General features: G+C 44.8%; 4 non-coding genes and 2 pseudogenes across 4 annotated transcripts; all 6 read right to left on the minus strand.

Annotated features, from left to right (window-relative positions):
* Positions 1–4,710: 4,710 nt before the first annotated feature.
* LOC130370622 (U1 spliceosomal RNA) lies at positions 4,711–4,846 on the minus strand (annotated as a pseudogene).
* A 2,892-nt stretch (positions 4,847–7,738) lies between these two features.
* On the minus strand, positions 7,739–7,929 carry LOC130370552 (U2 spliceosomal RNA). Its single transcript, XR_008893046.1, has one exon. It is a non-coding gene; the product is annotated as a U2 spliceosomal RNA (small nuclear RNA).
* Positions 7,930–12,328: 4,399 nt separating this feature from the next.
* Positions 12,329–12,493, minus strand: LOC130370611 (U1 spliceosomal RNA). The gene has a single exon (XR_008893098.1). It is a non-coding gene; the product is annotated as a U1 spliceosomal RNA (small nuclear RNA).
* Positions 12,494–13,430: 937 nt separating this feature from the next.
* LOC130370625 (U2 spliceosomal RNA) lies at positions 13,431–13,621 on the minus strand. The gene has a single exon (XR_008893106.1). It is a non-coding gene; the product is annotated as a U2 spliceosomal RNA (small nuclear RNA).
* Positions 13,622–17,532: 3,911 nt separating this feature from the next.
* On the minus strand, positions 17,533–17,668 carry LOC130370618 (U1 spliceosomal RNA; annotated as a pseudogene).
* Positions 17,669–23,689: 6,021 nt separating this feature from the next.
* On the minus strand, positions 23,690–23,880 carry LOC130370626 (U2 spliceosomal RNA). Its single transcript, XR_008893107.1, has one exon. It is a non-coding gene; the product is annotated as a U2 spliceosomal RNA (small nuclear RNA).
* Positions 23,881–27,147: the final 3,267 nt, after the last annotated feature.

Consider the following 27,147-nt stretch of genomic DNA (forward strand, 5'->3'; position numbering starts at 1 on the left):
GCACACACATGCTCAGACCAAGAGGCTAGCTTCCCAGACACGTCGCTCCACTTGGCGGTTTAAAAGACAACGACGAAACAAAAAAAAGACCAAGCAATCTGTGTGCGTGTTTGTGTGTCTGTGAAAGCTGGAGAAATAAACCGAGGTCGCTACATCTCTTTGCTGCTGCCTGCTGGCAGTCTCACTATTCCGTCTGCATGTTTCACAAATAGAGTTTGGAGCAGTGGAGGCTTATATGAGACTACAGGTGAAGCAGTGAGTGAACGAAATGTTGAATGTATTTTCTTTCTTTCTTTATTATTTATTATGTTACCTTTTTAAATTAGACCAGTACGTGAGTGCACTGAATTTCGTTGTACTTCTGTCCAATGACAAATAAATATATATCTATAACACCCGGAACTCTATTGCAGCCAATGAGCTCGAGTTGAAAAAGAAAATAGCTTACAGCACGTGGTATTCCCCGGTGAAGCAGTCAACGGAGGATTCACTCAGGTAAATTTTATCCCCTGCATCGTTTGCTAGTTAATAATTAGACATTTTTTTTTACGGTTTGTATTAAGCTGTTTCGATTTTGTAGAAAGAGAAAAGATTTCGACCGTGTCATAACGTGGTCGTTGTGTATAAAGGGAAGACGTAGAGGTTACGTTTTTAGCTGCTGGGTAGACTTTAGTGAACCTATCGCCGTTTTGTCGGTGAGCAACCATATTACCCGTGGGTCTCGTTTTAATCGTGGCAATCTAAGCTTTCCAACGGTGTATGGCATTACTATATTCACCCAAGGGTCGTTGAAATAATAAGCTGATTAATGTGTGTTTTGTGACGATAGCTAGGCGCGGCTAACGACACTGTTTACAATAGTAAGGGCTACGTCGCATACCTGCAAACTTGTTGCTTTTTAGGGCTGTCAACGAATATTCGAAGTTCGAATATTCGTTCGAAATGCATCCAAAAACGCGAATTCGAACGTGAAAATTAATATTCGAATGTGAAAAAACACTCCCGCGGTACAAGCGCCTCTATCTGCTTTGTGAATGAGCCTCTGTCTGTTCGCGATGTCCCTCATAATATTCGAATGTGAAAAAACACTCCCGCGGTACAAGTGTAACAGACTAGTATTGTGAAGAGCGAATGTATTTTATCCCCTCGGGGTTTCCGTACTTGGATATAGGTATTCCAGCTCTCACGCTGTGACTGGGTGACTTCTGATAGGTACTAAGTAAACGAGACTATTTTCCCTTCCACGCTTGTGTCATTCTTGTCATATAAATATCTAAGTGCCAACGCTCGGTTACACAAGCGCCTATCTGCTTTGTGAGTGAGCCTCTGTCTGTTCGCGATGTCCCTCATAATATTCGAATGTGAAAAAACACTCCCGCGGTACAAGCGCCTAACTGCTTTATGAATGAGCCTCCGTCTGTTCGCGATGTCCCTCGTTTTAAAGTAAGGAAATGCCCAGCAGGAAGCCGCCGCCCTATATATAGGATATATATATCCCACTAATTTGAACCATGGTTTTGTCGCATTATTGACATATTGACGGCAACTGCGTAAAATACGCAACCAGATATTCGAATAGTTCGAATTCGTGATTTTTTTCCAAACGAATATTCGAATGTCATTTTTGAGCAATTTTGACAGCCCTATTGCTTTTCGGCGACAATCAACGTTTTCTTGGTCAATTTGATGTGGATATGTGTTAATATGGGTAAATGTGACTGTTGAGACAACAGCTGATGCGAGAGTAATTGTAACATGAAGCAATTTGGCGACCGTGTTAATCTCTTGACAATCTGGCGAGCTTGTTGTCCTAGGCTAATACACCAACAGCAGATTTCTGTATAATAAAGGGCTACATATTGTCAATCTAAATGATCTGCTTTTAGTTTTACTCATTTATTCATGTTTTACAGTACCAGATGGAACATGCCTACACATCAGTGCACCGTGTGCGACAAGACATTCGGTGAAAAGTCCAACCTGGCGAGTCATCTGAAGATCCATGCAGACGCCAGGGAGACCTTTACCTGTGATGTCTGCGGGAAGAGCTTGGCCACTAAACCATCGCTGGTCAGCCATCAACAGCTACACCAGTACCCCAACATCATTTTGTACCGGCTAGGAGAGGCCAGGCTGTACTGTACAGAGGCAGCAAGGTCTGTGGCAGAGGCCCGCAGCAGCACTGTTGTTGACCCTAAATGGCTGGATCTCAAGACAGCAGAGACCTTTGGAAAGGTCAGCTGGTCATCACGTTCGGGAAGCACGCCGGTCAGACCTTCAGGTGGCTTGTGGAGAATGATGTCGGCTGGCTGGTGTGGCTGCTGTTCCAGTACTGCCAGCAGGGAGAGCAGAACGAGCTGCTGAAGTGGCAGAAGGAGCGACTGCTCCGCCAGACCGGCCTCAGGTCCAGTACCGGCACATCCATCACCAGGCTGGAAAGAGACGTGGTGAGAAGCGGAGCTAAGTTGTCATGAGCACTTTGTTTCACCTGTTGGCTGTGGAAAGCAAATAGCACACACGTCATATCAATACTGATCACATGTGTATTTTATATTTCCAGATTATTTGTTGATGAGCCTGTGACTCCAGCGAACCGGCCCGTTCAGCCCACTGGGTTTGTCGTCCTCCACCCGGCTGAAGCCTGCTGCGCTCACCCCCATTCTGCCGAGGCCTCCTGCGCCCACCCACCTCCAGCCGAGGCCACCTGCTGCGTTGACCTACGGCCCACCCCCTGTGTCGGCAGCACCCATACTGCTGGTCCTCCCCGCACAGCCACAGGCCCCCTCCGTCCTGTTTCGTGGGCCATCCTGCAGCCAGAGCCTTGTCCCTCCTGCACCAACAGTGAAGACATTCATGCCTAACAAGTCCTCAAGGCCATGTGGGGCTTGCCACATGCCAAACTGTGGTGGACAGTGGAAGAGGTACAACCCTTTCAAGGACAAAGTGGCTGGAAGCATGCAGAAAATGTTTTCCTACTGTCCATCCACTAGGAAGTCCACTACCCCTGGCTTTTACAATGTGGTGTATGACAACTTTGAACACTTTAAGAGTGTCGTGGATGCAGAGTTGGACAGGAGGACTGTGTAAATACCTGGAAGTGTGTGTGTGTGTGTGTGTGTGTGTGTGTGTGTGTGTGTGTGTGTGTGTGTGTGTGTGTGTGTGTGTGTGTGTGTGTGTGAATAACTTACCTCTGTGATGCCACTGTTCCTGTGCCATCTGTAAGAGAGAGAAAGAGGCTTGTTTGTGTGTGTTTGTCTTTGTCTTTGTGTGTGTTTTTTAAAGTGCTTCATTAAGCACTATCTATTTATTTATATCGTTCAAAAAAAAGGCACTTTGCAGATTTACTTGAAGTTCTTTTGTTCGCTTTTTATTTATTATTATTTATATTGCTGTTAAAATTAACTTTGTAGTATCCATTCTGCTCTATGTTCAATATCGAGGCCAATCTTTTAAACCATAATCAGTTCCAATCTAACACAATCAGTTTACATACCCTTTAGTGGTTGTTCATGTTCAGATAATCTGTGTTTTTGTCATGCATGTTGTTTGTCTTTGTCAGCTTCATGTCTTTGTGATGTTTGTATGTATTTGTCTGCTTCAGTTTTAACAAAAGTTTGCTCAAGAAAACACAAAAGGGAGGAACAGCTTGAGCCTTTATTTGTTGATTGGTCACCCGAGTCTATGGATAATCATGTTCATTATTGCACTTTAGCCTGTACAAGCCAATTGTTGATTTGTATCTGAAGTACAAGTGTGTGTGTGTGTGTGTGTGTGTGTGTGTGTGTGTGTGTGTGTGTGTGTGTGTGTGTGTGTGTGTGTGTGTGTGTGTGTGTGTGTGTGTGTGTGTGTGTGTTCTTTAATTGTTGAGTGTTTTTTATTATTATTAATGTTATTTATATGTGCCTGTCCTTGTGATGTGTGTATGTCTGTCAGCTCCATGTTTAACTAAATGTTTGCAAATGGTAGTACATGTTTGTCTCTCGTCTCATGCTCTCGTGTTCTCGCCTGTAGATCTGTACCTAGTCGTGGTGGGCGAGCTTTTAACTAAAATGATCTTGTTTATTTGTGTTTATATGGATTGCCTTTTCAATGAAACACATTCTGGTTGAAAAATAAAAGTTGTAAAAGTATTTTGGAGTCTCAGTGTGCTTGGGTTTCAGAAGGGGTGGGGTATTGGAAAGAAAAAACACACCAAAGAAATTAGAAGTCCTTGTGTCTTCACTCCCGCAACCAGAGGTGTGAATACACCCCCACTGTGATGGCTGCACTCCCTGTGTGGTCAAAACAATGAGTTCTGTGAATGGCTCTTATTATTTTTCTTAATTCAGCCCAAAAATGTAACAATTTAACACTTTTCCACTTGATTGTATGAATCTCATCAGCTACATCCACTCAAAGTATGAAAATAATAAACAAAACATCCAGCAGACTAGTGGATTTTGATAATCTAGGCCTTGCACATGACATTTCTGAAAATAAAACCACCCACCAGTGGCCACCAGATGGAGCCGTCCGTTTTGATCCTCGATCCTTTTGGATCGATCCCAGTGTTGAGGGATAGGGACTTTGGGGGGTCATGAGCCATTCCCAGGCGGTCACCCATCCAAGTACTAACCAGGCCGGACCCTGCTTAGCCTCCGAGATCAGACGAGATCGGGCGTGCTCAGGGTGGTATCATTCATAGCTATTATTTCTTTAGAACAACATGATCAGGGGAGAGCGCGAAGGCAGTCCCCCACTACCAGAAATTATGCAATCGAGATTCCCACATTTGGGGAATTCGCACGGGTCAGCAACAGCCTCAGTGCAATGGCTGAGCCTCGCTATGGGTGAACCAATTCAATTTTCAATTTTTCAATTTTTAGGCGTTTATTTAAGTCAGGCACAGAGTTACATTTTACAACATGGTTTCAAGGTCAAAACACATTCAAAGGTTAACAAGCAAAATAGTTACATTTTACAGCAAGGTCAACGCATTCAAATGTTAACACAAAATTCTACATAACTCAGTGTTCTCTATTTTCCAGAGTTCCTTACATACCACAATTCCATATCGTTCCTTGTCCCTCCACACATAATCCTTGACCAAGGTTATGCTCAAATTAACGATTGATTCCGCTGAAAACAAAAGGCTCTTGTACACCATTAGGTTACGACACCTCCACATCGACTCTTTTGTGCAATTAATCAAGGCCCACCATCTTTCCCAGCCCTTACCGTCACCACTCTTTATAACCCCATACAGGACATCTGATTCCGTTGGGACTCTAAACAGGTCACCCAGCCATGGCCCCAATAAGCGCCAAACCCTCCGAGCCACCCCACATGACCACAACAAATGTGAAACATCCTCATCTCCACCACACCCCACCCTGGGACATCTTGCACTCTTAGATGACCCCCGTCTCTTCAGAAAGTCTCGTGTAGGGAGACACCTCTGAACTGCCTGCCAAGCGAGCTCTCTATATGCATTGAACAAAAAAGGTGAATTGACATTTCTCCACACCCTAAGGCAGCTGGTTTCAGCCAGCACGCCAACAGTAACCAGTCTTGACCGTTCGGGGCTAAAACAACTCTCCACAAAGGCTCGGTCTACCTGACCAACATCCCGCCACTTTCCAGACTTTACAAAGGTCACCACCCTTTCATACAGCGGAGGTCTCTTCTCTGCATGAGGTCTTTTTAGGCACGGTCTTAACCCCACTTTCCTTAGGACTTGATGGCCTACCAGAACATGGCGAAATTTGACCATAGGCTCCTCCTATTTTCGTTTAGTACTGCCTGCAATATGGGCGTCAGGAATAGAGCCTCCATTTTCTTTGCTAGATCAGGGACATTTTGACCCCCTTTCTGCAATGGTCTATACATTATCTCTCGTCTAATTCTCTCTTGCTGCGCTCCCCACACAAACTGAAAAATGCATCTTCTCAGGGCTGTCATTACATGCTTGGGGGCTGGAATTGTTGCGGCAAGGTAAGTGAGAGAAGCAACGATTTCTGAGTTGATCACCAGTACTTTCCCCGTAAAGGTGAGATTTCTTTGTTCCCATTGGAGCAGTTTACCTTTAATCATTGGTCGTTTTTTCTCCCAATTAATATTTTCCATATTTTGCCCAATCTCTAGTCCAAGAATCTTAATTCTCTCATCCCTTTGGACCAGGCCGTGGTTAAAATTAGGTTCAGGCCAATTAAGATACAAGATTTCACTTTTTGACCTATTGAGTTTGGCACTAGAGGCGGCGGAGAATTGGTCACACCAATATAGCACTTTGAGTATTGACTTATTGTCTGTGCATAATATTGTTAGATCATCCATATACACGGCTAGCTTGGCTTCCTGTCCCCCGCTTCCAGGGACTTGGAGACCATGAATAGAAGGGTCTTCCTTTATAGCCCGAGCCAAGGGCTCCATGGCAAATATAAACAACATAACAGACAATGGGCATCCCTGTCTTACTCCTGAGCAAACTTCAAAGGTGTCAGTGGAGTGACCATTGATAACAACCTTGCTTAAGCAGTCAGTATACAGCAAGTCAATCCAAGCTCTAAGCTGAGGCCCAAAACCAAGTTTAACCAGGACTTTCCTGAGGAAGGTATGGCTAACCTTGTCAAATGCTTTTTCCAAATCTAAGGCGGATATACATAATGGCAGTCTGCGGTCATATGCGTAGAGGTAGGAATCTCTGACTAAGGCAAGACTTTCACTCATGCATCTTCCAGGTATTGCACATGTCTGCTCTTCCCCCACAATCTGCCCAGACACTTGTTGCAGGCGGAAAAAAAGGGCTTTTGCAAGGATCTTTCTGTCTACACCAAGCAAGGTAAGTGGGCGCCAGTTCTTAATGTCTTTTTTGTCTCCTTTTTTGTAAAGCAAGGAGATGATACCTGTTCTTAAGGATAATGGTAGATTATTACTATGCAAACTTTCATTAAACATCTCTAAAAGTGGGTCTTTTAATATATCCCAAAAGGTAACATAAAATTCTTTGGGTAACCCATCAGCTCCTGGGGCCTTATTATCTTGCATGCTCTGTATGGCTTTAGTCAATTCATTTACAGTTAAGTCACTTTCGAGTTCAGAGGCAATACCGACGTTGGGTGGGTGAACCACCTTCTTGATCATGGTATCTCCCTTGCCAGGTAAGTATGAGTTGTACACGTTCAGGTGGGCTGAACGATGCCCACGCGTGTTCCCCAGGAGAACGGTTGCAAAGCATTCGGAGATGTCTAGACTTTAATAAACACTGTAGACCACCGGTCACACGATGACAGGCGAATCTGAAATCAGCGTGATGGAAGCATAACGAAAGGAAACCTGGAGGTCCGAGTTATCGACACGCCACAGAAAGAATCCTTTTTTCTTTCTTAAACAACAGAATAGTGGTGGCGAGATGATGCCTCATGAAACGTCAAAGCCTCGCAGCCAGGTGAACCATCAAAGTGGTTCGACCTCGAAGCTTCAAATGAGTACGCTAGGGACAAGGAATGAAATTATGATGAAAGAAAGAGTTTCCTGTGATGATGTGATGTTTGCTTGTGATACGGAGCTTCGCTGGGGGAGGAGCCGAGGTACTCGACACACGCCCCGATGCCTCGACGCAAACCATAACATCACTACAACAGAATATCGTTGGAGTAATTGTAAACAGTGCGTTTGTGAATTGTAAATGACACTTTATTGTCTACAGGCGGACGGGTGTACTCTCAGGAGGAGTTTAGTTTTGTTTTTCACAGTGAGAGAGGGGTGCACCGGTCCTGGAGTTACTGCAATACCAGGTCGATGCGTGGAGTGGACGGAGCAAGCCCCTTTTCCATCTCCCAGTTCGAAAAATCAATTTAATATATGGTCCCCGGGTAGGGGACGTATCAGATATTAAACTGATAAGACCAGATACTACACTTGATCTTAGCCAAAAGGCCGAGAAGCGATGCACACACATGCTCAGACCAAGAGGCTAGCTTCCCAGACACGTCGCTCCACTTGGCGGTTTAAAAGACAACGACGAAACAAAAAAAAGACCAAGCAATCTGTGTGCGTGTTTGTGTGTCTGTGAAAGCTGGAGAAATAAACCGAGGTCGCTACATCTCTTTGCTGCTGCCTGCTGGCAGTCTCACTATTCCGTCTGCATGTTTCACAAATAGAGTTTGGAGCAGTGGAGGCTTATATGAGACTACAGGTGAAGCAGTGAGTGAACGAAATGTTGAATGTATTTTCTTTCTTTCTTTATTATTTATTATGTTACCTTTTTAAATTAGACCAGTACGTGAGTGCACTGAATTTCGTTGTACTTCTGTCCAATGACAAATAAATATATATCTATAACACCCGGAACTCTATTGCAGCCAATGAGCTCGAGTTGAAAAAGAAAATAGCTTACAGCACGTGGTATTCCCCGGTGAAGTATCTCGTTGCATATTTGTTTTTGCGTCGTCGCATATTTGTGTTTCTGGGTCTTTCACATAACCTACTAGTTATTACCATTGTATATGTCTATGGTTATTACGGCCTTCCAAGTTCTGGAAATGGTATCTCCCTTACGTTCCACCTTCTTGCGCGAGCTGACGGGTGGCGCCACGAGCAATATAAAAAAAAAATGCGCTGCGTAGCGGTTATCAATGAAGTACCACATTGTGTGGGGAATAGGTATTTTGGCGACCCATGTTGCAGGCGCACACCTGCTCGTTGAGAAGGTGCCGTGTATAGACGGAATGAAACCCCCACTGAAGTCCGTAGGCTCACGATACATACCCCCGTCCCCCCCATCCCCCCCCCCTAAACTTAAATGTAAGTTCACGGACGAACTAAAGAAAAAAATACCCTGTTTTCGCCCCCCCCCCCCCCCCCCCCCCGCGACGAAGTGTCCTCTTTTTCACAAACTCAAATCTGGTCACCCTAGTCAACGGAGGATTCACTCAGGTAAATTTTATCCCCTGCATCGTTTGCTAGTTAATAATTAGACATTTTTTTTTACGGTTTGTATTAAGCTGTTTCGATTTTGTAGAAAGAGAAAAGATTTCGACCGTGTCATAACGTGGTCGTTGTGTATAAAGGGAAGACGTAGAGGTTACGTTTTTAGCTGCTGGGTAGACTTTAGTCAACCTATCGCCGTTTTGTCGGTGAGCAACCATATTACCCGTGGGAAGTCTCGTTTTAATCGTGGCAATCTAAGCTTTCCAACGGTGTATGGCATTACTATATTCACCCAAGGGTTGTTGAAATAATAAGCTGATTAATGTGTGTTTTGTGACGATAGCTAGGCGCGGCTAACGACACTGTTTACAATAGTAAGGGCTACGTCGCATACCTGCAAACTTGTTGCTTTTCGGCGACAATCAACGTTTTCTTGGTCAATTTGATGTGGATATGTGTTAATATGGGTAAATGTGACTGTTGAGACAACAGCTGATGCGAGAGTAATTGTAACATGAAGCAATTTGGCGACCGTGTTAATCTCTTGACAATCTGGCGAGCTTGTTGTCCTAGGCTAATACACCAACAGCAGATTTCTGTATAATAAAGGGCTACATATTGTCAATCTAAATGATCTGCTTTTAGTTTTACTCATTTATTCATGTTTTACAGTACCAGATGGAACATGCCTACACATCAGTGCACCGTGTGCGACAAGACATTCGGTGAAAAGTCCAACCTGGCGAGTCATCTGAAGATCCATGCAGACGCCAGGGAGACCTTTACCTGTGATGTCTGCGGGAAGAGCTTGGCCACTAAACCATCGCTGGTCAGCCATCAACAGCTACACCAGTACCCCAACATCATTTTGTACCGGCTAGGAGAGGCCAGGCTGTACTGTACAGAGGCAGCAAGGTCTGTGGCAGAGGCCCGCAGCAGCACTGTTGTTGACCCTAAATGGCTGGATCTCAAGACAGCAGAGACCTTTGGAAAGGTCAGCTGGTCATCACGTTCGGGAAGCACGCCGGTCAGACCTTCAGGTGGCTTGTGGAGAATGATGTCGGCTGGCTGGTGTGGCTGCTGTTCCAGTACTGCCAGCAGGGAGAGCAGAACGAGCTGCTGAAGTGGCAGAAGGAGCGACTGCTCCGCCAGACCGGCCTCAGGTCCAGTACCGGCACATCCATCACCAGGCTGGAAAGAGACGTGGTGAGAAGCGGAGCTAAGTTGTCATAAGCACTTTGTTTCACCTGTTGGCTGTGGAAAGCAAATAGCACACACGTCATATCAATACTGATCACATGTGTATTTTATATTTCCAGATTATTTGTTGATGAGCCTGTGACTCCAGCGAACCGGCCCGTTCAGCCCACTGGGTTTGTCGTCCTCCACCCGGCTGAAGCCTGCTGCGCTCACCCCCATTCTGCCGAGGCCTCCTGCGCCCACCCACCTCCAGCCGAGGCCACCTGCTGCGTTGACCTACGGCCCACCCCCTGTGTCGGCAGCACCCATACTGCTGGTCCTCCCCGCACAGCCACAGGCCCCCTCCGTCCTGTTTCGTGGGCCATCCTGCAGCCAGAGCCTTGTCCCTCCTGCACCAACAGTGAAGACATTCATGCCTAACAAGTCCTCAAGGCCATGTGGGGCTTGCCACATGCCAAACTGTGGTGGACAGTGGAAGAGGTACAACCCTTTCAAGGACAAAGTGGCTGGAAGCATGCAGAAAATGTTTTCCTACTGTCCATCCACTAGGAAGTCCACTACCCCTGGCTTTTACAATGTGGTGTATGACAACTTTGAACACTTTAAGAGTGTCGTGGATGCAGAGTTGGACAGGAGGACTGTGTAAATACCTGGAAATGCGTGTGTGTATGTGTGTGTGTGTGTGTGTGTGTGTGTGTGTGTGTGTGTGTGTGTGTGTGTGTGAATAACTTACCTCTGTGATGCCACTGTTCCTGTGCCATCTGTAAGAGAGAGAAAGAGGCTTGTTTGTGTGTGTTTGTCTTTGTCTTTGTGTGTGTTTTTTAAAGTGCTTCATTAAGCACTATCTATTTATTTATATCGTTCAAAAAAAAGGCACTTTGCAGATTTACTTGAAGTTCTTTTGTTCGCTTTTTATTTATTATTATTTATATTGCTGTTAAAATTAACTTTGTAGTATCCATTCTGCTCTATGTTCAATATCGAGGCCAATCTTTTAAACCATAATCAGTTCCAATCTAACACAATCAGTTTACATACCCTTTAGTGGTTGTTCATGTTCAGATAATCTGTGTTTTTGTCATGCATGTTGTTTGTCTTTGTCAGCTTCATGTCTTTGTGATGTTTGTATGTATTTGTCTGCTTCAGTTTTAACAAAAGTTTGCTCAAGAAAACACAAAAGGGAGGAACAGCTTGAGCCTTTATTTGTTGATTGGTCACCCGAGTCTATGGATAATCATGTTCATTATTGCACTTTAGCCTGTACAAGCCAATTGTTGATTTGTATCTTAAGTACAAGTGTGTGTTGTGTGTGTGTGTGTGTGTGTGTGTGTGTGTGTGTGTGTGTGTGTGTGTGTGTGTGTTCTTTAATTGTTGAGTGTTTTTTATTATTATTAATGTTATTTATATGTGCCTGTCCTTGTGATGTGTGTATGTCTGTCAGCTCCATGTTTAACTAAATGTTTGCAAATGGTAGTACATGTTTGTCTCTCGTCTCATGCTCTCGTGTTCTCGCCTGTAGATCTGTACCTAGTCGTGGTGGGCGAGCTTTTAACTAAAATGATCTTGTTTATTTGTGTTTATATGGATTGCCTTTTCAATGAAACACATTCTGGTTGAAAAATAAAAGTTGTAAAAGTATTTTGGAGTCTCAGTGTGCTTGGGTTTCAGAAGGGGTGGGGTATTGGAAAGAAAAAACACACCAAAGAAATTAGAAGTCCTTGTGTCTTCACTCCCGCAACCAGAGGTGTGAATACACCCCCACTGTGATGGCTGCACTCCCTGTGTGGTCAAAACAATGAGTTCTGTGAATGGCTCTTATTATTTTTCTTAATTCAGCCCAAAAATGTAACAATTTAACACTTTTCCACTTGATTGTATGAATCTCATCAGCTACATCCACTCAAAGTATGAAAATAATAAACAAAACATCCAGCAGACTAGTGGATTTTGATAATCTAGGCCTTGCACATGACATTTCTGAAAATAAAACCACCCACCAGTGGCCACCAGATGGAGCCGTCCGTTTTGATCCTCGATCCTTTTGGATCGATCCCAGTGTTGAGGGATAGGGACTTTGGGGGGTCATGAGCCATTCCCAGGCGGTCACCCATCCAAGTACTAACCAGGCCGGACCCTGCTTAGCCTCCGAGATCAGACGAGATCGGGCGTGCTCAGGGTGGTATCATTCATAGCTATTATTTCTTTAGAACAACATGATCAGGGGAGAGCGCGAACGCAGTCCCCCACTACCAGAAATTATGCAATCGAGATTCCCACATTTGGGGAATTCGCACGGGTCAGCAACAGCCTCAGTGCAATGGCTGAGCCTCGCTATGGGTGAACCACCTTCTTGATCATGGTATCTCCCTTGCCAGGTAAGTATGAGTTGTACACGTTCAGGTGGGCTGAACGATGCCCACGCGTGTTCCCCAGGAGAACGGTTGCAAAGCATTCGGAGATGTCTAGACTTTAATAAACACTGTAGACCACCGGTCACACGATGACAGGCGAATCTGAAATCAGCGTGATGGAAGCATAACGAAAGGAAACCTGGAGGTCCGAGTTATCGACACGCCACAGAAAGAATCCTTTTTTCTTTCTTAAACAACAGAATAGTGGTGGCGAGATGATGCCTCATGAAACGTCAAAGCCTCGCAGCCAGGTGAACCATCAAAGTGGTTCGACCTCGAAGCTTCAAATGAGTACGCTAGGGACAAGGAATGAAATTATGATGAAAGAAAGAGTTTCCTGTGATGATGTGATGTTTGCTTCGTACAACATCAAAACGTTTAAGAATTAAAGTCATTTCAGTGATACGTGTGAGTGTGCCGTTCATAAATATCTCCCGAGCTCATGGTAGAGAACAAATCATTTGACAAAGGTTTTAAGTCATCCCGGGCAAAATAGATTGTCTTATAACTACAGTAGCCTACTAATAATTGTAATAATAGAACTGCATGATGTCTGAGAACGAGTGTGATTAATTACATAGCCATAAAAGTGATCTTGGAACTGGGTAGGGTCTTCTTTTTGTAGAAATGTGCCAATTGTGAACCCATATCGCGGAACAGCCCGAGATGAAGCCTCGAACGTCACGCGCCACGTCATTTCGCCTATGTGATACGGAGCTTCGCTGGGGGAGGAGCCGAGGTACTCGACACACGCCCCGATGCCTCGACGCAAACCATAACATCACTACAACAGAATATCGTTGGAGTAATTGTAAACAGTGCGTTTGTGAATTGTAAATGACACTTTATTGTCTACAGGCGGACGGGTGTACTCTCAGGAGGAGTTTAGTTTTGTTTTTCACAGTGAGAGAGGGGTGCACCGGTCCTGGAGTTACTGCAATACCAGGTCGATGCGTGGAGTGGACGGAGCAAGCCCCTTTTCCATCTCCCAGTTCGAAAAATCAATTTAATATATGGTCCCCGGGTAGGGGACGTATCAGATATTAAACTGATAAGAACAGATACTACACTTGATCTTAGCCAAAAGGCCGAGAAGCGATGCACACACATGCTCAGACCAAGAGGCTAGCTTCCCAGACACGTCGCTCCACTTGGCGGTTTAACAGACAACGACGAAACAAAAAAAAGACCAAGCAATCTGTGTGCGTGTTTGTGTGTCTGTGAAAGCTGGAGAAATAAACCGAGGTCGCTACATCTCTTTGCTGCTGCCTGCTGGCAGTCTCACTATTCCGTCTGCATGTTTCACAAATAGAGTTTGGAGCAGTGGAGGCTTATATGAGACTACAGGTGAAGCAGTGAGTGAACGAAATGTTGAATGTATTTTCTTTCTTTATTTATTATTTATTATGTTACCTTTTTAAATTAGACCAGTACGTGAGTGCACTGAATTTCGTTGTACTTCTGTCCAATGACAAATAAATATATATCTATAACACCCGGAACTCTATTGCAGCCAATGAGCTCGAGTTGAAAAAGAAAATAGCTTACAGCACGTGGTATTCCCCGGTGAAGCAGTCAACGGAGGATTCACTCAGGTAAATTTTATCCCCTGCATCGTTTGCTAGTTAATAATTAGACATTTTTTTTTACGGTTTGTATTAAGCTGTTTCGATTTTGTAGAAAGAGAAAAGATTTCGACCGTGTCATAACGTGGTCGTTGTGTATAAAGGGAAGACGTAGAGGTTACGTTTTTAGCTGCTGGGTAGACTTTAGTCAACCTATCGCCGTTTTGTCGGTGAGCAACCATATTACCCGTGGGAAGTCTCGTTTTAATCGTGGCAATCTAAGCTTTCCAACGGTGTATGGCATTACTATATTCACCCAAGGGTTGTTGAAATAATAAGCTGATTAATGTGTGTTTTGTGACGATAGCTAGGCGCGGCTAACGACACTGTTTACAATAGTAAGGGCTACGTCGCATACCTGCAAACTTGTTGCTTTTCGGCGACAATCAACGTTTTCTTGGTCAATTTGATGTGGATATGTGTTAATATGGGTAAATGTGACTGTTGAGACAACAGCTGATGCGAGAGTAATTGTAACATGAAGCAATTTGGCGACCGTGTTAATCTCTTGACAATCTGGCGAGCTTGTTGTCCTAGGCTAATACACCAACAGCAGATTTCTGTATAATAAAGGGCTACATATTGTCAATCTAAATGATCTGCTTTTAGTTTTACTCATTTATTCATGTTTTACAGTACCAGATGGAACATGCCTACACATCAGTGCACCGTGTGCGACAAGACATTCGGTGAAAAGTCCAACCTGGCGAGTCATCTGAAGATCCATGCAGACGCCAGGGAGACCTTTACCTGTGATGTCTGCGGGAAGAGCTTGGCCACTAAACCATCGCTGGTCAGCCATCAACAGCTACACCAGTACCCCAACATCATTTTGTACCGGCTAGGAGAGGCCAGGCTGTACTGTACAGAGGCAGCAAGGTCTGTGGCAGAGGCCCGCAGCAGCACTGTTGTTGACCCTAAATGGCTGGATCTCAAGACAGCAGAGACCTTTGGAAAGGTCAGCTGGTCATCACGTTCGGGAAGCACGCCGGTCAGACCTTCAGGTGGCTTGTGGAGAATGATGTCGGCTGGCTGGTGTGGCTGCTGTTCCAGTACTGCCAGCAGGGAGAGCAGAACGAGCTGCTGAAGTGGCAGAAGGAGCGACTGCTCCGCCAGACCGGCCTCAGGTCCAGTACCGGCACATCCATCACCAGGCTGGAAAGAGACGTGGTGAGAAGCGGAGCTAAGTTGTCATAAGCACTTTGTTTCACCTGTTGGCTGTGGAAAGCAAATAGCACACACGTCATATCAATACTGATCACATGTGTATTTTATATTTCCAGATTATTTGTTGATGAGCCTGTGACTCCAGCGAACCGGCCCGTTCAGCCCACTGGGTTTGTCGTCCTCCACCCGGCTGAAGCCTGCTGCGCTCACCCCCATTCTGCCGAGGCCTCCTGCGCCCACCCACCTCCAGCCGAGGCCACCTGCTGCGTTGACCTACGGCCCACCCCCTGTGTCGGCAGCACCCATACTGCTGGTCCTCCCCGCACAGCCACAGGCCCCCTCCGTCCTGTTTCGTGGGCCATCCTGCAGCCAGAGCCTTGTCCCTCCTGCACCAACAGTGAAGACATTCATGCCTAACAAGTCCTCAAGGCCATGTGGGGCTTGCCACATGCCAAACTGTGGTGGACAGTGGAAGAGGTACAACCCTTTCAAGGACAAAGTGGCTGGAAGCATGCAGAAAATGTTTTCCTACTGTCCATCCACTAGGAAGTCCACTACCCCTGGCTTTTACAATGTGGTGTATGACAACTTTGAACACTTTAAGAGTGTCGTGGATGCAGAGTTGGACAGGAGGACTGTGTAAATACCTGGAAATGCGTGTGTGTATGTGTGTGTGTGTGTGTGTGTGTGTGTGTGTGTGTGTGTTGTGAATAACTTACCTCTGTGATGCCACTGTTCCTGTGCCATCTGTAAGAGAGAGAAAGAGGCTTGTTTGTGTGTGTTTGTCTTTGTCTGTGTGTGTTTTTTAAAGTGCTTCATTAAGCACTATCTATTTATTTATATCGTTAAAAAAAAAGGCACTTTGCAGATTTACTTGAAGTTCTTTTGTTCGCTTTTTATTTATTATTATTTATATTGCTGTTAAAATTAACTTTGTAGTATCCATTCTGCTCTATGTTCAATATCGAGGCCAATCTTTTAAACCATAATCAGTTCCAATCTAACACAATCAGTTTACATACCCTTTAGTGGTTGTTCATGTTCAGATAATCTGTGTTTTTGTCATGCATGTTGTTTGTCTTTGTCAGCTTCATGTCTTTGTGATGTTTGTATGTATTTGTCTGCTTCAGTTTTAACAAAAGTTTGCTCAAGAAAACACAAAAGGGAGGAACAGCTTGAGCCTTTATTTGTTGATTGGTCACCCGAGTCTATGGATAATCATGTTCATTATTGCACTTTAGCCTGTACAAGCCAATTGTTGATTTGTATCTTAAGTACAAGTGTGTGTGTGTGTGTGTGTGTGTGTGTGTGTGTGTGTGTGTGTGTGTGTGTGTGTGTGTGTGTGTGTGTGTGTGTGTGTGTTCTTTAATTGTTGAGTGTTTTTTATTATTATTAATGTTATTTATATGTGCCTGTCCTTGTGATGTGTGTATGTCTGTCAGCTCCATGTTTAACTAAATGTTTGCAAATGGTAGTACATGTTTGTCTCTCGTCTCATGCTCTCGTGTTCTCGCCTGTAGATCTGTACCTAGTCGTGGTGGGCGAGCTTTTAACTAAAATGATCTTGTTTATTTGTGTTTATATGGATTGCCTTTTCAATGAAACACATTCTGGTTGAAAAATAAAAGTTGTAAAAGTATTTTGGAGTCTCAGTGTGCTTGGGTTTCAGAAGGGGTGGGGTATTGGAAAGAAAAAACACACCAAAGAAATTAGAAGTCCTTGTGTCTTCACTCCCGCAACCAGAGGTGTGAATACACCCCCACTGTGATGGCTGCACTCCCTGTGTGGTCAAAACAATGAGTTCTGTGAATGGCTCTTATTATTTTTCTTAATTCAGCCCAAAAATGTAACAATTTAACACTTTTCCACTTGATTGTATGAATCTCATCAGCTACATCCACTCAAAGTATGAAAATAATAAACAAAACATCCAGCAGACTAGTGGATTTTGATAATCTAGGCCTTGCACATGACATTTCTGAAAATAAAACCACCCACCAGTGGCCACCAGATGGAGCCGTCCGTTTTGATCCTCGATCCTTTTGGATCGATCCCAGTGTTGAGGGATAGGGACTTTGGGGGGTCATGAGCCATTCCCAGGCGGTCACCCATCCAAGTACTAACCAGGCCGGACCCTGCTTAGCCTCCGAGATCAGACGAGATCGGGCGTGCTCAGGGTGGTATCATTCATAGCTATTATTTCTTTAGAACAACATGATCAGGGGAGAGCGCGAACGCAGTCCCCCACTACCAGAAATTATGCAATCGAGATTCCCACATTTGGGGAATTCGCACGGGTCAGCAACAGCCTCAGTGCAATGGCTGAGCCTCGCTATGGGTGAACCAATTCAATTTTTTTCAATTTTTAGGCGTTTATTTAAGTCAGGCACAGAGTTACATTTTACAACATGGTTTCAAGGTCAAAACACATTCAAAGGTTAACAAGCAAAATAGTTACATTTTACAGCAAGGTCAACGCATTCAAATGTTAACACAAAATTCTACATAACTCAGTGTTCTCTATTTTCCAGAGTTCCTTACATACCACAATTCCATATCGTTCCTTGTCCCTCCACACATAATCCTTGACCAAGGTTATGCTCAAATTAACGATTGATTCCGCTGAAAACAAAAGGCTCTTGTACACCATTAGGTTACGACACCTCCACATCGACTCTTTTGTGCAATTAATCAAGGCCCACCATCTTTCCCAGCCCTTACCGTCACCACTCTTTATAACCCCATACAGGACATCTGATTCCGTTGGGACTCTAAACAGGTCACCCAGCCATGGCCCCAATAAGCGCCAAACCCTCCGAGCCACCCCACATGACCACAACAAATGTGAAACATCCTCATCTCCACCACACCCCACCCTGGGACATCTTGCACTCTTAGATGACCCCCGTCTCTTCAGAAAGTCTCGTGTAGGGAGACACCTCTGAACTGCCTGCCAAGCGAGCTCTCTATATGCATTGAACAAAAAAGGCGCATTGACATTTCTCCACACCCTAAGGCAGCTGGTTTCAGCCAGCACGCCAACAGTAACCAGTCTTGACCGTTCGGGGCTCAAACAACTCTCCATGAAGGCTCGGTCTACCCGACCAACATCCCGCCACTTTCCAGACTTTACAAAGGTCACCACCCTTTCATACAGCGGAGGTCTCTTCTCTGCATGAGGTCTTTTTAGGCACGGTCTTAACCCCACTTTCCTTAGGACTTGATGGCCTACCCAGAACATGGCGAAATTTGGCCATAGGCTCCTCCTATTTTCGTTTAGTACTGCCTGCAATATGGGCGTCAGGAATAGAGCCTCCATTTTCTTTGCTAGATCAGGGACATTTTGACCCCCTTTCTGCAATGGTCTATACATTATCTCTCGTCTAATTCTCTCTTGCTGCGCTCCCCACACAAACTGAAAAATGCATCTTCTCAGGGCTGTCATTACATGCTTGGGGGCTGGAATTGTTGCGGCAAGGTAAGTGAGAGAAGCAACGATTTCTGAGTTGATCACCAGTACTTTCCCCGTAAAGGTGAGATTTCTTTGTTCCCATTGGAGCAGTTTACCTTTAATCATTGGTAGTTTTTTCTCCCAATTAATATTTTCCATATTTTGCCCAATCTCTAGTCCAAGAATCTTAATTCTCTCATCCCTTTGGACCAGGCCGTGGTTAAAATTAGGTTCAGGCCAATTAAGATACAAGATTTCACTTTTTGACCTATTGAGTTTGGCACTAGAGGCGGCGGAGAATTGGTCACACCAATATAGCACTTTGAGTATTGACTTATTGTCTGTGCATAATATTGTTAGATCATCCATATACACGGCTAGCTTGGCTTCCTGTCCCCCGCTTCCAGGGACTTGGAGACCATGAATAGAAGGGTCTTCCTTTATAGCCCGAGCCAAGGGCTCCATGGCAAATATAAACAACATAACAGACAATGGGCATCCCTGTCTTACTCCTGAGCAAACTTCAAAGGTGTCAGTGGAGTGACCATTGATAACAACCTTGCTTAAGCAGTCAGTATACAGCAAGTCAATCCAAGCTCTAAGCTGAGGCCCAAAACCAAGTTTAACCAGGACTTTCCTGAGGAAGGTATGGCTAACCTTGTCAAATGCTTTTTCCAAATCTAAGGCGGATATACATAATGGCAGTCTGCGGTCATATGCGTAGAGGTAGGAATCTCTGACTAAGGCAAGACTTTCACTCATGCATCTTCCAGGTATTGCACATGTCTGCTCTTCCCCCACAATCTGCCCAGACACTTGTTGCAGGCGGAAAAAAAGGGCTTTTGCAAGGATCTTTCTGTCTACACCAAGCAAGGTAAGTGGGCGCCAGTTCTTAATGTCTTTTTTGTCTCCTTTTTTGTAAAGCAAGGAGATGATACCTGTTCTTAAGGATAATGGTAGATTATTACTATGCAAACTTTCATTAAACATCTCTAAAAGTGGGTCTTTTAATATATCCCAAAAGGTAACATAAAATTCTTTGGGTAACCCATCAGCTCCTGGGGCCTTATTATCTTGCATGCTCTGTATGGCTTTGGTCAATTCATTTACAGTTAAGTCACTTTCGAGTTCAGAGGCAATACCGACGTTTGGCTTTAAGAAACTCAAGAGGTCTTCCAAGGCGTTTATGTCAGTCACCCCTTCTTTATACAATTCAGTATAAAAGGTATGTATTAAAGCAAGGATGTCTTTAGTTTCTGTTTTTTCTATTCCATCCTCATTCAGAATGGATGACATGGTGTTCCTGGGTCTGGCTAATTTCCTAAAGAAGTATCTGGAACATTTTTCGTTATCTGCCATGTGTTTAGTCCTGCTACGCATAAGAAGGCCTTTAGAATCCTCAGCAGTAACAGCCATCATCTCCTTCTTTAGCCTCGCAATCTCTACTGCCACATCAAACCCTGAATGGGCCATCGTATATAAACGCTGTAACTTTGCCTGTTGTTTTTTGTATTTGAAACGCTTTTTCATTGCAATTCTTTTCCCTTCTCGTGTGAAAAAGTTTTTGGTCCGACTTTTTAAGTCTTCCCACCACTCACCGACTGACTGGAATAAAAACTGTAGTGAAATCCATCTTTTTAACTTGTCCTTTAGTCTTTCTACTAATTTTAGATCTTTGAGTAATGAAACATTTAATTTCCAGGGATTTTGGATGGTATGAGCCTTAACATTGCACCTTATTGTGCAGTCAATTTTTGAATGGTCACTGAAAAAAACTGGGGTAACAGCTGCATCAGAAACTAAAATGTTCTTTGTTGTCAACAGAAAATCAATACGTGAACAAATGGTGCCATTTGACCATGTATAGCCTGGTGTGTCAGGGTTCTTATAGCGAAAGGTATCATTAAGTTTAAAATCCTTGATGAGGTTATTCAACATTTCTGAACTTGAGTCAAGCCTGACCGTAGCAACGGTCATTCTGTCCTTTTTGTCCATAAGACAATTGAAGTCCCCGCCCAGGATCACATCGCTTCCACACACAAGAAGCGGCTGTATTTCTTTAAGAACCTCTAGGCGTTCATTTAGATCAGGTGGACAGTACACATTGATTATTCTAAATTTTAGCTGGTGCCATTCAACGTCAATGCAAAGCAGTCTTCCACCAATCACTCGTTTGACCCTTTGTATGCAGAAATCTTTACCTTTGAATAAAACCACAACCCCTGACGCTCTGTTCTTGTTGTCCCCTGACCATACAGATTGGCCAAAAGTCCATCTTTGTTCAAATGTCTTGTAATCGTCTCTGTATGGTATATTACATTCTTGGAGTAGAAAGATGTCATGTTTTTCACTATTTAAAAAGGTGAAAGCCGTCAGGCACTTCACAGGGTCATTAAGGCCTCTAGTGTTCAGGGATGAGATGGAGAGGACAGGCATCAGGATAGTGAGTGTGGGGGGGGGGGGGGGCAAAAACTATATTTGGTCTTTCCTGATCTTTTTTGGTCGTTTGGGTCTAGCTAGAGGCTCCGGATTGTGGGTTTCCCTGATGTGCGTGACAGCAGTAAAGGCCTCCACCTGCTCGTCTTCGAGAAAGGAGGGTTTTTTTTCAGGGGACGATGACCATTTTGTTCCGGGATACGTGGAAATCGTCAGGAGAGATGGCTCACCTGATGATGAAGAATTAATCTGACGTTTCTTGGAATGTGCTGATTGGTCGGGTGGGCTTTCAAACAATGGTATAGCCGGAGGAGTTTCTAGTGCTTCCAACAGTGGGTTCCCCCTCTTAGCGGGCATTTCGGGATCCGTTATATCAGGAATGTTAGCCAGCAGGAATTCTAACATGTCACCTGCTTCCTGGAGAGTTGCCGGAGATTTCCTTCGCTGGATGCCCTGTTCTGGCCTGGGGGTGGATTCCGCTTGCTGTGCAGGCCGGTGGTCGATCGCTGGGGCAAGGGTGGCGTCGATGGCAGTGGACCCTACATAATCATCCGGTATGGGGTCTGCAGCCCCGTCCAATATTGGTTCATTATCTGGGGCTGCATCCGGTTCTTGGGGAACGAGCAGCACCTGGTGTATTGGTTGGTCCTCGTTAAGACCTTGGTTCATCGGGAAGTTGTTGGTGATAGTGTTGAGCTTCACTCGGTTGGAGTAGGCTTTGGGACAGTCCCCGAATCTGTGGCTGGTTGAAGAACACAAGCTGCATTCTAGTGGGGTTGTGCACTGGTCTGTGTTGTGGTCTGATGCTTTGCACCTTTTGCAGTTGTTGCTTGGACAGGCGGCCGCAAGATGGTCCAGGCTTCCACACCTCCTGCACTGCTTGGGTTGGCCAGGGTAGAAAGCAGAGCCACGGAATGCTCCCAGCTGGATCGTGTTGGGGATGTGTTGGACTGCTCCCTCAGCCCGTCGTAGACGCACCTGGAAGCGTCTGGTTCCTGTTTTTACTCCATCGATGTCGGTAACCTCCATTCCATTGGTGACATCGCAAAACCTCGATAACCAGGTCCACACGTCTTGATTTCTAACTTTTTCAGAAAGGATAATCACGTGGACTGTCTTTACATCTCTTTCTGCCAGTGGTATCATTGTGATCTTCTTGAAGCTCGGTGCTGATCTCTTCTTCTCATCAAATCGTTGCATACAAAGGTCAAAGTTCTGCACTGTTGTGAAGACAACTTCATATATCTTCTTACCCGGGAAGGCAAAAACGTAATCCAGTTCGTTGGTCGAAAACTGAAGGTCTTTCTGGAGAATTTGTCGACTGAACTGAAGCCGGTCCATTTCGAGGTCTTCTAGGAGGTTGAATCTCACTGCATTCCTTCGATTCTGTTGGGCGGCCATGGCAACTGCCGGAGGAGTTGATGAAGCCATGGCCGGCTTAGCTAGACTGCTTGTTCTGTCCGCAATTCACTGTGTCCCATACAACGCTCGACTACAGACTTGCTAGCGAACCACCTTCTTGATCATGGTATCTCCCTTGCCAGGTAAGTATGAGTTGTACACGTTCAGGTGGGCTGAACGATGCCCACGCGTGTTCCCCAGGAGAACGGTTGCAAAGCATTCGGAGATGTCTAGACTTTAATAAACACTGTAGACCACCGGTCACACGATGACAGGCGAATCTGAAATCAGCGTGATGGAAGCATAACGAAAGGAAACCTGGAGGTCCGAGTTATCGACACGCCACAGAAAGAATCCTTTTTTCTTTCTTAAACAACAGAATAGTGGTGGCGAGATGATGCCTCATGAAACGTCAAAGCCTCGCAGCCAGGTGAACCATCAAAGTGGTTCGACCTCGAAGCTTCAAATGAGTACGCTAGGGACAAGGAATGAAATTATGATGAAAGAAAGAGTTTCCTGTGATGATGTGATGTTTGCTTCGTACAACATCAAAACGTTTAAGAATTAAAGTCATTTCAGTGATACGTGTGAGTGTGCCGTTCATAAATATCTCCCGAGCTCATGGTAGAGAACAAATCATTTGACAAAGGTTTTAAGTCATCCCGGGCAAAATAGATTGTCTTATAACTACAGTAGCCTACTAATAATTGTAATAATAGAACTGCATGATGTCTGAGAACGAGTGTGATTAATTACATAGCCATAAAAGTGATCTTGGAACTGGGTAGGGTCTTCTTTTTGTAGAAATGTGCCAATTGTGAACCCATATCGCGGAACAGCCCGAGATGAAGCCTCGAACGTCACGCGCCACGTCATTTCGCCTATGTGATACGGAGCTTCGCTGGGGGAGGAGCCGAGGTACTCGACACACGCCCCGATGCCTCGACGCAAACCATAACATCACTACAACAGAATATCGTTGGAGTAATTGTAAACAGTGCGTTTGTGAATTGTAAATGACACTTTATTGTCTACAGGCGGACGGGTGTACTCTCAGGAGGAGTTTAGTTTTGTTTTTCACAGTGAGAGAGGGGTGCACCGGTCCTGGAGTTACTGCAATACCAGGTCGATGCGTGGAGTGGACGGAGCAAGCCCCTTTTCCATCTCCCAGTTCGAAAAATCAATTTAATATATGGTCCCCGGGTAGGGGACGTATCAGATATTAAACTGATAAGAACAGATACTACACTTGATCTTAGCCAAAAGGCCGAGAAGCGATGCACACACATGCTCAGACCAAGAGGCTAGCTTCCCAGACACGTCGCTCCACTTGGCGGTTTAACAGACAACGACGAAACAAAAAAAAGACCAAGCAATCTGTGTGCGTGTTTGTGTGTCTGTGAAAGCTGGAGAAATAAACCGAGGTCGCTACATCTCTTTGCTGCTGCCTGCTGGCAGTCTCACTATTCCGTCTGCATGTTTCACAAATAGAGTTTGGAGCAGTGGAGGCTTATATGAGACTACAGGTGAAGCAGTGAGTGAACGAAATGTTGAATGTATTTTCTTTCTTTATTTATTATTTATTATGTTACCTTTTTAAATTAGACCAGTACGTGAGTGCACTGAATTTCGTTGTACTTCTGTCCAATGACAAATAAATATATATCTATAACACCCGGAACTCTATTGCAGCCAATGAGCTCGAGTTGAAAAAGAAAATAGCTTACAGCACGTGGTATTCCCCGGTGAAGCAGTCAACGGAGGATTCACTCAGGTAAATTTTATCCCCTGCATCGTTTGCTAGTTAATAATTAGACATTTTTTTTTACGGTTTGTATTAAGCTGTTTCGATTTTGTAGAAAGAGAAAAGATTTCGACCGTGTCATAACGTGGTCGTTGTGTATAAAGGGAAGAAGTAGAGGTTACGTTTTTAGCTGCTGGGTAGACTTTAGTCAACCTATCGCCGTTTTGTCGGTGAGCAACCATATTACCCGTGGGAAGTCTCGTTTTAATCGTGGCAATCTAAGCTTTCCAACGGTGTATGGCATTACTATATTCACCCAAGGGTTGTTGAAATAATAAGCTGATTAATGTGTGTTTTGTGACGATAGCTAGGCGCGGCTAACGACACTGTTTACAATAGTAAGGGCTACGTCGCATACCTGCAAACTTGTTGCTTTTCGGCGACAATCAACGTTTTCTTGGTCAATTTGATGTGGATATGTGTTAATATGGGTAAATGTGACTGTTGAGACAACAGCTGATGCGAGAGTAATTGTAACATGAAGCAATTTGGCGACCGTGTTAATCTCTTGACAATCTGGCGAGCTTGTTGTCCTAGGCTAATACACCAACAGCAGATTTCTGTATAATAAAGGGCTACATATTGTCAATCTAAATGATCTGCTTTTAGTTTTACTCATTTATTCATGTTTTACAGTACCAGATGGAACATGCCTACACATCAGTGCACCGTGTGCGACAAGACATTCGGTGAAAAGTCCAACCTGGCGAGTCATCTGAAGATCCATGCAGACGCCAGGGAGACCTTTACCTGTGATGTCTGCGGGAAGAGCTTGGCCACTAAACCATCGCTGGTCAGCCATCAACAGCTACACCAGTACCCCAACATCATTTTGTACCGGCTAGGAGAGGCCAGGCTGTACTGTACAGAGGCAGCAAGGTCTGTGGCAGAGGCCCGCAGCAGCACTGTTGTTGACCCTAAATGGCTGGATCTCAAGACAGCAGAGACCTTTGGAAAGGTCAGCTGGTCATCACGTTCGGGAAGCACGCCGGTCAGACCTTCAGGTGGCTTGTGGAGAATGATGTCGGCTGGCTGGTGTGGCTGCTGTTCCAGTACTGCCAGCAGGGAGAGCAGAACGAGCTGCTGAAGTGGCAGAAGGAGCGACTGCTCCGCCAGACCGGCCTCAGGTCCAGTACCGGCACATCCATCACCAGGCTGGAAAGAGACGTGGTGAGAAGCGGAGCTAAGTTGTCATAAGCACTTTGTTTCACCTGTTGGCTGTGGAAAGCAAATAGCACACACGTCATATCAATACTGATCACATGTGTATTTTATATTTCCAGATTATTTGTTGATGAGCCTGTGACTCCAGCGAACCGGCCCGTTCAGCCCACTGGGTTTGTCGTCCTCCACCCGGCTGAAGCCTGCTGCGCTCACCCCCATTCTGCCGAGGCCTCCTGCGCCCACCCACCTCCAGCCGAGGCCACCTGCTGCGTTGACCTACGGCCCACCCCCTGTGTCGGCAGCACCCATACTGCTGGTCCTCCCCGCACAGCCACAGGCCCCCTCCGTCCTGTTTCGTGGGCCATCCTGCAGCCAGAGCCTTGTCCCTCCTGCACCAACAGTGAAGACATTCATGCCTAACAAGTCCTCAAGGCCATGTGGGGCTTGCCACATGCCAAACTGTGGTGGACAGTGGAAGAGGTACAACCCTTTCAAGGACAAAGTGGCTGGAAGCATGCAGAAAATGTTTTCCTACTGTCCATCCACTAGGAAGTCCACTACCCCTGGCTTTTACAATGTGGTGTATGACAACTTTGAACACTTTAAGAGTGTCGTGGATGCAGAGTTGGACAGGAGGACTGTGTAAATACCTGGAAATGCGTGTGTGTGTGTGTGTGTGTGTGTGTGTGTGTGTGTGTGTGTGTGTGTGTGTGTGTGTGTGTGTGTGTGTGTGTGTGTGTGTGTGTGTGTGTGTGTGTGTGTGAATAACTTACCTCTGTGATGCCACTGTTCCTGTGCCATCTGTAAGAGAGAGAAAGAGGCTTGTTTGTGTGTGTTTGTCTTTGTCTTTGTGTGTGTTTTTTAAAGTGCTTCATTAAGCACTATCTATTTATTTATATCGTTAAAAAAAAAGGCACTTTGCAGATTTACTTGAAGTTCTTTTGTTCGCTTTTTATTTATTATTATTTATATTGCTGTTAAAATTAACTTTGTAGTATCCATTCTGCTCTATGTTCAATATCGAGGCCAATCTTTTAAACCATAATCAGTTCCAATCTAACACAATCAGTTTACATACCCTTTAGTGGTTGTTCATGTTCAGATAATCTGTGTTTTTGTCATGCATGTTGTTTGTCTTTGTCAGCTTCATGTCTTTGTGATGTTTGTATGTATTTGTCTGCTTCAGTTTTAACAAAAGTTTGCTCAAGAAAACACAAAAGGGAGGAACAGCTTGAGCCTTTATTTGTTGATTGGTCACCCGAGTCTATGGATAATCATGTTCATTATTGCACTTTAGCCTGTACAAGCCAATTGTTGATTTGTATCTTAAGTACAAGTGTGTGTGTGTGTGTGTGTGTGTGTGTGTGTGTGTGTGTGTGTGTGTGTGTGTGTGTGTGTGTGTGTGTGTGTGTGTGTGTGTGTGTGTGTGTTCTTTAATTGTTGAGTGTTTTTTATTATTATTAATGTTATTTATATGTGCCTGTCCTTGTGATGTGTGTATGTCTGTCAGCTCCATGTTTAACTAAATGTTTGCAAATGGTAGTACATGTTTGTCTCTCGTCTCATGCTCTCGTGTTC

The sequence above is a fragment of the Gadus chalcogrammus genome, chromosome 17, assembly GCF_026213295.1.
Source record: "Gadus chalcogrammus isolate NIFS_2021 chromosome 17, NIFS_Gcha_1.0, whole genome shotgun sequence".
NCBI lineage: Eukaryota > Metazoa > Chordata > Actinopteri > Gadiformes > Gadidae > Gadus > Gadus chalcogrammus.